This window comes from Muntiacus reevesi, chromosome 14 (genome assembly GCF_963930625.1).
Source record: "Muntiacus reevesi chromosome 14, mMunRee1.1, whole genome shotgun sequence".
Lineage (NCBI taxonomy): Eukaryota > Metazoa > Chordata > Mammalia > Artiodactyla > Cervidae > Muntiacus > Muntiacus reevesi.
Window position 1 is genome coordinate 59,142,872 of NC_089262.1, and position 11,357 is coordinate 59,154,228.

Genomic DNA, 11,357 nt, shown 5'->3' on the forward strand with positions numbered 1-11,357 from the left:
CTCTAACATCCTCATTAAGACTCATGGCCTAGGCTACAGCCAGCAGATAAGAATTCTCCATCCCTGGGGGTTGTGTAGACAGCACTGGGCGCAGAGGAGCTGTGGGCAGTGGGAGGAGACACCAGCTTGTTTGCTGCATTGTGTACTATCTCCTAAGCATCGAGAAAGACCACGATTGCCCTACTCTCTTAAAAAATCCACTAGGGGCTAGGATTCTGGATATACCTAGGAGTAACCTTGTAGAGCTTTTTGCTTGTTCTTCACCCTAAGAGTTCAAGTTCTAATAGTTCAGGAGCCCCACCTTGACGGATTAAGTATGGTGCTCCTTAGCACCTTCAAAGTTCTCAATACATACACTTTTCAGGATAAGAAAGACCTCTCTTTGTACATTTTTTTAAACTGAAAAAGCTACTAGGTGTGGAGGGAAGGAGAGGAAGCTCCACTATGCTATGGGGAAGAAAACCACCTGAATTAGAAAAACAGCAAGAGACAAGTAGTGGCTTTTGTGGTGGGTGTTCCATAAAACAGCATAGAAAACTCAAAGTTCTTTCTCTCCCTACACTTCCTGTGGAAGAAGGCCAGAGGGGCTCGATTAAGGGGGAGAAGCCACTGCCTCCATCCAGGCAGAGGCGTTTTGTCCAGGCCCAAGCCAACCAGAGGCTATTCCGGTCCTCTCCCTCACTCTCTTCCGGCCCGGCTTCCTTTCCCCACCCCTCCAACAATAGCCCCCTCTTGATTTCTGTTCTAAGCCAGAACGGTGAGTCCCCAGTGCAGAGGAAGCTCTAAGGATTCTTTCGAACTGGGAAGAGTGAGGGGTGTGTGCTGGCATCTGCTCTTGAGCGGTGATGCTGGGGACCCGCCCCTCTTTTCCCAGAGGCGGATAGCAGGGGGTTTCTTGTCCCTGTTCTCCAGCTTTCAAAGGAAGAAACTGGTAGAATACCTCTTCTTCTTGGAAGAAGATAATCTGAGATACTCTATTTCGTACTATTGCATTTAAATATTTTTTCAAACTGCTGAAAAAGCTGGACACCTTTTTGGAATAATGTTCCCCACACTTGTCACTGCCCCTGCTAGGTCTTCCTTAGGCCACAAGATGATACCACAAGGAAGATGTTCCCCTCTGAGGCCCCTCCCCAGCTTCATCAGAGCTGGAGAAGCGTCTAGGAATCTATCCCAGTGACTCTGATGTTCGGCTCTCAGAACACACTTGAAAAACAATACCCCAGACCTTTACTCTCTGAGATTATCAGGGTCCCTTTGTATGGTGTCACATTGCTAGTTTAGACAATAAAAGTCATGCCTAATGTTGCTCAGAGCTGAGTAGACTTGAGGTTTGTCCAGTAACACCATTATCCGAGAGGGAGTAATGCTGTCTTGGACAAGTTCAGAGTTTATGAAAGGGCTTTGTAACTCCATAGAACAGGGACCTATGTCAATCTGTGTATACAACAGATCAAAACCTTAAGGCAGTGCTGCTCAAACATGAATGTGCACCTGAATCATGTGGAGATCATGTTAAAATGCTGATTCTGATTCAGGGGGTCTGGGATACAGCCTGAGATTCTGCTTTTCTAACAAATTCCCAGGTGATACCATCCTGTTGGTTATTTAACTCCATTTGAGGAACCAAATGCCATAATGGATGGGCTTCCCTGATGGATCAGCAGTAAAGAGTCTGCCTGCAATGCAGGAGACGTGGGTTTGACCCCTAGGTCGGGAAAATTCCCTGGAGGAGGAAATGGCAACCCACTTCAGTATTCTTGCCTGGGAAATCCCATGAACAGAGGAGCCTGGTGGGCTGCAGTCTGTGTGGAGCGGGGAGAGGGGGAGGTCACAAAGCAACATGGCTGACGATGCACGCACTCCTTAAGGGATACTTAATTTAAAAAAAAGTTATTAGCTGCTTCCTCCTTAATGAGAAACCTGAAAACAAGCAACATCAACTCAGTGACCTTGAGTAATTTATCTACTTTTTCTAGCTTGTCTGTTAAACAAGGTAGTTGCTTTTCCCCATCTCTAAAGTGGGGGAGAATAAAGAACCTACTTCTTAGAATGGGAGAGTTAAGTGAAATAATGTACGTAAAGTTCTTGGCAGGCCTCAGACTTGCTAAAAACTCTTCCATAAATGCTGTCGGTGGTGGTGGTACTCTTGTGGCTATCTCATTCCTCATTAATACCAGTGGCCATCACAGAATGAGGTCAAAGTGGGGCCATAACAGATCATAGCAAAAGAGAAGGGGGAAGAATTCCTTTGTGTGGTCCTGGTATTTGGCACCAAAGAGACAGGCTTTATCAATGAGAGGTCTTAACAACTAAGACAGCAAAGTTGTTATTATATTTATGCTTATATTTACCACTTTTACATTTGCCATATAAGTGCAAAACTGCCACAGTCCAGTATTTGTTCATTTTGGTTGTCTCCAGTGCCTAATTATATAAAGGAAAGGGTATTGTGCACCACAAGGATATCACGTTTCCCTCCCTGAATTCATTCCTTCATGTTTGTGTAAACTCAACCCCAGTGGCATCCCTTTAACTTGGATTTACAGCCCTGCCTGTAAAAAGCAGAGAGCACTGAGCATTTCCTACAAGGCTAAATCCTGGCTCACGACGGCCTCAGTCAAGGAAAAACAAATGACCACTCTCTCTCTGGCCAAAAACAATGTGCTAACCCATCATCTGCCCAGAAAAGAAATGGAAAATAAAATGCAACCAACAGCCTTTTCTGTGTAGCTGATAAATGTTTATCACCCACGAACAAGTGGGTAGGGTCCTTACCAAGATGACACATTAATATACATGTAGCAGCCCCATGCGTGTGATGGAGGAGTGAGCCATTCAGTCAGTTCAGGTGGGAAATAAACATGCCAAGCTGGAAGTTTGACATTGTCCAGAATCCCGGAGAGATTGACTGATTTTTAACTTACTAACTGCTGTGTTTAGTATTAACTAAAGATGGCATGTTTGACTCTACAGCCCACTTATTTATCATCCATTCAACAGATGTTTTGTGCATCTGTTATATGTTCTGGGCTATATGCTTACAGCAGTGAACAAAAGAAGGCCCTGTCTTCATGGTGCTTACTTTCTAGTGAATTTATGTATTCTAGATAACTTCTGATGAAGACAAGCTCTTATTATTTTATCTAAATGTCATAGTTTCATCTAAATGAATTTGATATTTGAATAGTTAAAAAGAATAGCCGTCATTAGGCTAGCTGTTTCTGACAGTATCTCTCTGTCATGTGGAGAACTATATCCACTGCTGCTCTACTTATTAGCCACACAGTTTTCTTTTGATTAGCAGATTTAACATGACTTGTGGGTACTGGTTTTTCAAACACCATTATCAATCTTTTGCCTTTCCATGTCAGTATTAATTTAGGGACAAGGATCTAACTTCTAATAAAGGCTCAGCACAACACACATTGTAAAAAGGTGAAAATAAAATAAAAAAATGTATGATATTGAATCTATTTTCTTTAAAGTAAATATAAAAACAGTATCTGTGTTTTCTTTGATTAAAGAAAGAATGCATGCTCACTAAAGAGACAAATAATATATAAATGCATAAATCAAAAAGCGCTATTCATATAGAATTCCAATATTTGTAATTGTAAGTAATTGCTCTTTATAATATATGTCATTATAGAATATTGATCAGATTGGTTGCATATTCCTTACTCCATAAAACTAACAGCTTCTAGAATAATGATATATTTGAAACTAATTTCTAAAGAGAACATTCAATGCCGAATAGGAATTATGCTTAAAAGTAAAGTACGGTTCTTAGAACAAAAATGTAAAAACACATTTTAATTTAATGTCAATGCAATCCTGAAGAAGACAGAACAAAACAGTGAGAAAATCACAGGATGTCAGCATGAGTCTTATAGATCGTGTGGGCAGTGGGCAAGAGAGAAGCAGAGCGTAAACAAGTCCCCAGTGAATTCTAATACACACTCACACACAGAGACCCCCTTGAGGGTCGCTGGTTTCATCCAACTTCGTCATTTTATAGAGAAAACTGAGGTCCAAGCAAGTGAAGACATCTGTCAGGTCATATGTGGAGAGGGCAGCAGAGGTTGGCAGAAGTGCTCTGACTCCCAGTCTGGTCTTTGTTCTCTTATCCCAAGTCACCTGAGAAGACGCTTGCTTTGCACTTTAGGGTAGAACAGCACAGCTTCGATCTTCTCTCCAAAGGTTAATTTGTCCAAGCAAATCTCTATTGTATCAGGGCCTCTGACTCTAACCAAGGCACCTCAGCGGTTTGGGATATTGGTGGTCGATTTCTGGTTGTTGCTGTGGTGGTTGTGTTTTGCTCTGGTAAAGTGGAGAGGGAAGTTTTAACTAAGCTAAAGTATTGTTATTACTTGACAGACTAACTAGCATGTAGGTTTTAAAGTTTAGAGTGAGAAAACTAGCAGTTGGACCTCCCTTTCACATACACACACACAGTAGTGATACCAGTGTTCTGTTTATCGGTGACAGGCGGCTTGCCGCTAAAATGTTTGAGGAGAGGGGTCACTGAGCATGCTTAGTCTGTACTGTGAGGAGAACATGTCACTTCAGATCTTCTTGTCTCTGACTGAGTCATGAACTGCCACAATGGTCTCCAAAAAAAAAAGAAAAGTCTCTAGCCCTCCACTGCCAGGGAAAAGGTCATCAACAACGCAGAGCTCACGATCTTGGGGAAGTGGGTGAAAGGGAGAATGAAACGTCCACAACATCATGTAGTCTCTTCATGATGAAAATTGAAGACTTTCATCCCAAGACAAACTCTCCCCTACTCTCTCCTCTGCTGAACACAGATGGCATTTTAATGAGGCTAAATCTGGCTGTTTCTGCCATCAGCAGAGATAAACACCAAAACAGTAAACTCTGCTTTCCTTTGTTTTGCAAGATTTTGGGATTCAGGACAGCTTCACTCAATGTGTGCCCAACTCCAAAGCTCTGAGGGATGATTTTTGTTTTGACAGACCCTTGGTATAGTATTGATCAAGGATCATGATACAAATTATAGTGTATATATTCTACTCTCTACGTTCAAAAAACAGTACCTTATAAGGCTTAAAAATTACATCTGACACAGATTGACTTCAACTACTTACCACACTTTGTGTTAATTGTGTTACATAAATAAGCTTGTTTAATCCTCGCTACAACTCGATTACATAGATGCAATTTTACGTTAGGGGAAACTGCAGCTTAGAGGAGTTAATTACCTGGCCAAAGTAAGTGTCACACAGTAAGCGACAAAGCTGAAATTCAAACCCAGATTTGGATAACAACAAAGCCTGGGCTTTGATGTTCTGCTTGCTCGAATTTAATTCACATATCAGCCCACAGGACACATCCTAACATGATTTAACATTTATACAGCAAATTTATGGTTTAGTTATATGTACAACTTTGGCACAAATTAATTAATGCAACCTTCTGTGTGTCAAATTATGGCTCATTTCAAGCTGGAGTTTCCTTAATGATATCACAGAAGAGACTGTGATGACTCCGAGTAAGAATCACACACTGGAAGTTTCCACAAATGCCAACTCACTCTTTGGAGCTGAGTGAAGACAGATTGGTAGCAACTAGGTTAAGCTTGTCAATGACGTTCTTCTTTAGGGAGCTGCTTTTTTCCCCCAGTATCCAACAAACATTCTCATGGCAATGAGTTAAGAACTCAAATGGAAATACTGAATATATATTTTTTTCTTTTACAGAAAAGAACCTATCATGAGCTCCTTAATCTTGGGCCACATTGGAGACACAGCCTCAGGAAGGGCTGTTTTCTGTGCCATAGACAGACCCACCTTTTGCCTTACTTGTCAGTGTGACTCTGCTGTCATTTTTTTCATATTGTGTTGCCTCTGATGCTTTTATTCAATAACCCAAATGAGATAGTATTCTCTGATGTTGTTCTAATTGGGCATAAAATTAAATATATTATCAAGGAAAAATGAAACTGAAAGAAGCACGAAAAACTGCAGCCCTGAGTTTTCTACTGAGTCATATTTGCTGATAAAAGATGGAAAAAAAAGAAACAAAAACGCCCAAGCTGATCAGTCCTGGCTACCCTTTGACCTGAAGATCTATGAAATGGGGTGAATAAGGGTAGGTGGTAGGGGAGTTAGAAACCACTTTCAATTATTATTAGCATAATTTTGCCTCCACAAGCAGGAAAACGCTATCATATCTCTTTCCCATTGCTCCTTTTATAGTGCTCCTAAGGAAAGTCTCTTGAAAAAAAAGGAGAAGAAAAAAGAAGTCTGACTAATGGAACAAAACCCACATAATAGTCCAGTTTTATCATTTTCTTACTCTTATTAAGATGATGGCTCAGTTTTAAATAAAGATTAATTACTTGAGCATGGTTAATGCATAGTCTGGCCAAATTAATTTATAAATGAGAGAACAGCTAATTTTATTACACTCTTCACATCCCAGATGACTTCAATCAGTAAATTTCATAGAAACGAATATAAGAAAAAACCTCTGCCCGTCCTTTGTCTTTCATCCATTCAACACCTCTCTGAGTTGAACGGTTAATATTAGTAAATATACACAGTCTTTCAGAGCAACCTTGCTGGTCTGTTTTTGACAGTGTGATCTTGGCTCCCTTGTGGCTTGCCATGATAAGTTCTTTGTAACGTTATACTTTCTGATGAATCTAAATGAAGCAAGATAGACTTTTAAAAATTAATTGTGTGTAGAATCTTGATTAGTTTGCTGTATTCTATTTGATGCTTAAAAAACCAGGCACTGGAGAAATATTCTTCAATGTTTAGCTTGGTTATTCACTCCTACTGATGCAAGTGATCGATCTCAATCTTCCTATCCTAGTGGCATGTTGTTTTCCAAAATTAAAGCAACTTGCCCCTACATCTTTACCCTCTTTTGTATGGCAGATGACATCTTCAGTGGACAGTGGATAATAAATTTACACTCAACCCACATATGGAGCCTGAACACATAAGCACCCCCCCCCCCCATACAGTACAATTCAAAGTGACATTCTCTTCTTTTTTCCCCTCCTGCCTCAGTGAGGCAGAATAACAGTCACAAATTAACAGTCCTCTTTGAGGCAGGGGATGTTGAATGAAAAGGAAAGAACAAGAGCAGGCACCTCCATCAAGACAATGGGTAACAAAATCCCCAGAGCAAACCACAGTTCTTAACAGACACCCTGAGAAGGCTCCCAGGACACAGCACTGAGGAAGAGCGAATTCTCGGTGAGACAGAGCGCTCCAGTGGCTCTTGGTGAATCCACCACCTAATCTGTGCCAAAATTCAGATTTAACACAATGCCCATCTTAGCCCAGTGCAATTCTATGTCCAGTTCTGCCAGGCTCAACTCTGCAGAACATCAGTATTCTCTCAAAAGAAAAAAAAAAGACATACAAGCTTCAATTCTGGGCCATCCTTCAGTCACACCCTTTGATTAAGGATTACACCCAGTAAGGCATTTTCTGTAGAAGATGCCCACAGCAACATCCATCGCAGGGACATTGAAATGGAAGTAGAAAGGATTGCGTGGGTAACTTACCAGCTCCTGAGTCTGAGAGGCTGCAGTCGCCCCCGAGGTTTACCTGATCCCTTGTCTGTCTTTCTCCCTCTCTTTCTGCCTCCTTGTGTACAGATTGCAGGGAACTTAAAGAACTCGCAGGGACAGTGTTTCGAATGACTTAAGAAAGAGAACAGGAACAATACTTCGTTCTCTTTTTCTCAGATGAGTACCTTCGGGAAGAAGGAAGGAAGGGAGGGGAGAGGGAGGAAGTCAACAACCCTTTGCTTTCCTGAAAAAAAATAAGGAAACAGAAGATAGACATCTCATTTTCTCTTAAACAAAATGTTGGAAGGGGCAAAAAAAAAAAAAAAAAACTTTGAAAAAAGGAATTCCTCAAATATGCTCTCTGCCCTGGGAGCTTTAAAGAGATGAAAAGCCTTACTGGCCTGTCCTGTCCAAACAAATGGTGTTCCAGAAAGGCAGACTCTCCTGAGCTTGCAGCCTGACATCTAGTTTGCAGAAAAGACACAACTAAAGGGGAACAAATCTGCCTCGTCCACTCTGATGGAGGGAAAGTTCGGTCTGTCATGCTAACCAAGGCAAACCTGCAGCCTGTGAGGCCAGGCGTGCACAGGTCAGCCCGAATGTGTGGCTCTCCCTGGGCTCTGTGAAACACCAGCGTTGCTGCAAGTCTTCGGCCTGACTCTAGAGCTCTCCATTCTTCCAGGATCAAATAACAGATGTGTGCATTGATCACTGAGCCTCATGCAGAGGACCAAGATTTCGTCTTTGTTGATGGGTGAAAAACAACAGCAGCAACTCAGCACGCTGCTGCCAGACACAGTTATCTCAGAGCTGCGGCCCGCACTGCTATGCCCTTTACCTTCCCAGTGCTTTCAGATTTGGTCACCTCTGAAAAAACCGGAAGGTGGTGTCTAATTTGTTTTCAGAATATTGCCCAGGTCTTAGGTAAGTCATCCACAAAGTTTGAAAAGGATTGGGAGCCAGATGATGGTGGGACTGTTCTTTACCAAGTTAGGGGGTCCTAGGAGTGCAATGGGCAAGCACAAGCTCTGTTTAGGGGTGTCTCACTCAGGAATAAGCCTGGTCTACAGTTCTCTGATTTGCATTGTGTGTCCCATGCCCTTCATTCATCTGGTTAAGGTCGTTTTTTTGCCACAAGCAGAAACCAGCCGCAGATTGTTGTGGCGGCAAAAAAAAAAAAAAAAAAAAAACAGCTTTAAGTGCTTCCTTATTTCAACCAATGGTGAAAAACTGGGGTGGAGCGTCACACCTGAAGACGAGGAACAAGTCAAGTGAATTCAAGGAAAGGATAAATCTGGTTCATTCTCTCTGCAAGATTTTATTGTATTCAGTGGACTATGAGATCCTTCATTTATCCAGTTTTCTTCCCCCAGTAATTATCTATCAATTTATCTCTCTATCTGAATGTGTGTGTGTGTGTGTGTGAGAAAGAATGTGACATTACTCAGTAAGTTTGTAAAAGCCCGAACAGACTTGTTCTTTGCATCCTCATGGCATCAATTCTGACACAACATGTGGCATTGGATTTCTGCCATGGGGGGACCCGACTCCGTCTACAGATGACAACACTGGTGCCCAGACAAGAATCTGTACAGTTTACCCAAATTCATCCACATCAGCGACCAAAGCCAAGCAGCTCATCTGTCTCCAGATGCAGCTCTGGTGCTCTTTGCCCTCTGCTGGCCTTCCTCTCTCTCCTGCCTTTGTAGAAATGGGAAGGAACACAAGCAGGAGAATCTGAGAAAGCGGGAGAAGAGCATGAGAAAATGGAAGGGATAGGAGTTGATTCCTGTGGAGCAGTAACAATACTGGAGGCCAAACTCTGGGTAACTGTGAGGTTTAAGAAGCGCTCTGCTGCACAATAAAATGTGGAAGTAAGCGGGAGGGAGTGAGGAGCGGGTGAGTGAGGAGAAAGAGGGAAAGGCTGGGCTGGGTTTCTGAGGCCCCAGTCAGCGGAGGCCGTGGGGGGATGAGAAGAACAAAGACGTTCAGGCTGCAGCTCTCTCTGGTCCCTGGAGAAGCAATGGCAGCACCGCGCAGCCTCTCCAGGCTCTCTTCCCACTGCGGCCTCAGGGCTGGGCCAGGGCTGAGCCCCAGGAGCCCTGTCAGAGTCCAGAGGATTCCCTCTCAAGTCTGCAGCGTGTGGGGACTGTCACGTGCAGGAGCCTTGTTTTCTCTGAGCCAGCTGACCTGCCACAGACAGCGTGGACGGGGCCTGTGCAGTCATGGTTTTTCAAGAGGATTCTCAGCCCTGTCTGTGCCATGCTGTTGCCTGCAGATAGCTCGTTGCCACCTTCCGTGAGGTTCATAGAATGGGCCTCTCTCTTTCCCTGTTCTGCCAGTCATATGAAGATGATCCTCCAATACTTGTAACGTCACCCACTGGGTGTCTAGAAGCTGAAACTCCTAAGTCCCTCCCATCAGGTTTCTTGGGAGAAATTTTTCATCAGGTCACTCAGGCTGGTGAGGCTTTCTGTCTAGCCATCTCATGGTTTTTTCCGGCTCTGAAGGGGAATGAAGGGAATGGATGTTTACACTGCAGACAACTGAGGAAAGCCATGTATAGAAGCAGACCATGGGCCAACCCCTGACCCAGCAGGTGAGCTCACATTGCATTGGCTATTACAGAGATCATTCGATTAGAGAGACGGGACTATAATATCAGAGGAAAGGATAAACACCAAGGTTAAAATTCAGTGAGACAAAAGCAGTGACCCAAGACTCAGAACCAGCGCTGCAGAAACACAAGCTCTACTCAAAATGGCTTCCCACTTCTGAAGCATCCTAACTGGTACTTTCCCAGCTGCTGATTATCGAGTGCTCTAGGGCTATCTATTTACCCCAAGACTCATTCAACCCCTGGCCATAGAGGGTGGGAAAATGGAGAATGATTTGAAATATAAGATAAGTTCAGAATGGGCTTTCCCAATGACTCATTCGGTAAAGAATCTGCCTGCAACACTGGAGGAGCAGGAGACATGGGTTCAATCCTTGGGTCGGGAAGATCCCCTGGAGGAGTGCATGGCAACCCACTCTAGTATTCTTGCCTGGGAAATTCCATGGACGGGGGGAGCCTGGCAAAGAGTTACAAAGAGTCCATGGGGTCACAAAGGGTAGGACGCAACTCAAGGGACTGAGCCCACACACATATATTCAAAACAGTATGCAAAAAAGTAAGTGTACACATCAGTGAAATTTTATAAAACAAATACATCTGATTAAGAGAAACCTAACAAGAGATTCCTGTGATCCTCCATACTTCTACCTCTCCTCAATGGTCACACAGCCTTCAGTTCTCAAACCTGACATAGATACGCATTACATGGTTTACATATCACATGACGTTGAATTGTGTTTTCTACTTTGCATTACATTTGTGAGATTCACCCCTATTGTTGAGTGTAGTTGTGGCTCAGTCACTGTCTTGCTGGAGAGTATTTTCACTCTGTGACTGTGACCACACTTTATATATCCACTCTACTGAAGATGACATTTGGGTTGTTTCTATTTCGGGGCCATTACCAACAAGCTGCCAGGAATATTCCTGTCCCTGCCAGATGTCTTTTTAAAGCCTGGTGCAGGACTCCCTTCTCTGCAGGAAGAATGTCCACTCCAATGATTCACAGCCCTTTGTTTGGTTTCTTTATACCCACTTCCTCTCACATGGGACGCATGGCATAGATTTTTCTCTTGAACCCAAGTGGACTCAGCTTGAGGACACGGTGATGTCTTTGGAGATACTGGCAGAGTTCCTGAGGAGCTTTGGAACAGGTTGGGAGTCACGGTTCTTGCTTCCTGCTACAAC

The 11,357-nt window shown here is 43.2% G+C and overlaps 1 protein-coding gene across 1 annotated transcript in view; it reads right to left on the reverse strand.

Moving 5' to 3' along the window:
- The window catches only part of ZNF366 (zinc finger protein 366), a 60,264-nt gene extending 52,587 nt beyond the window's left edge, over positions 1-7,677 (reverse strand). Inside the window, exon 1 of the mRNA XM_065905651.1 lies at positions 7,547-7,677. The gene's annotated coding sequence lies outside the window, so the exon portion shown is untranslated. The remainder of the gene's footprint in view (positions 1-7,546) is intronic.
- Positions 7,678-11,357: the final 3,680 nt, after the last annotated feature.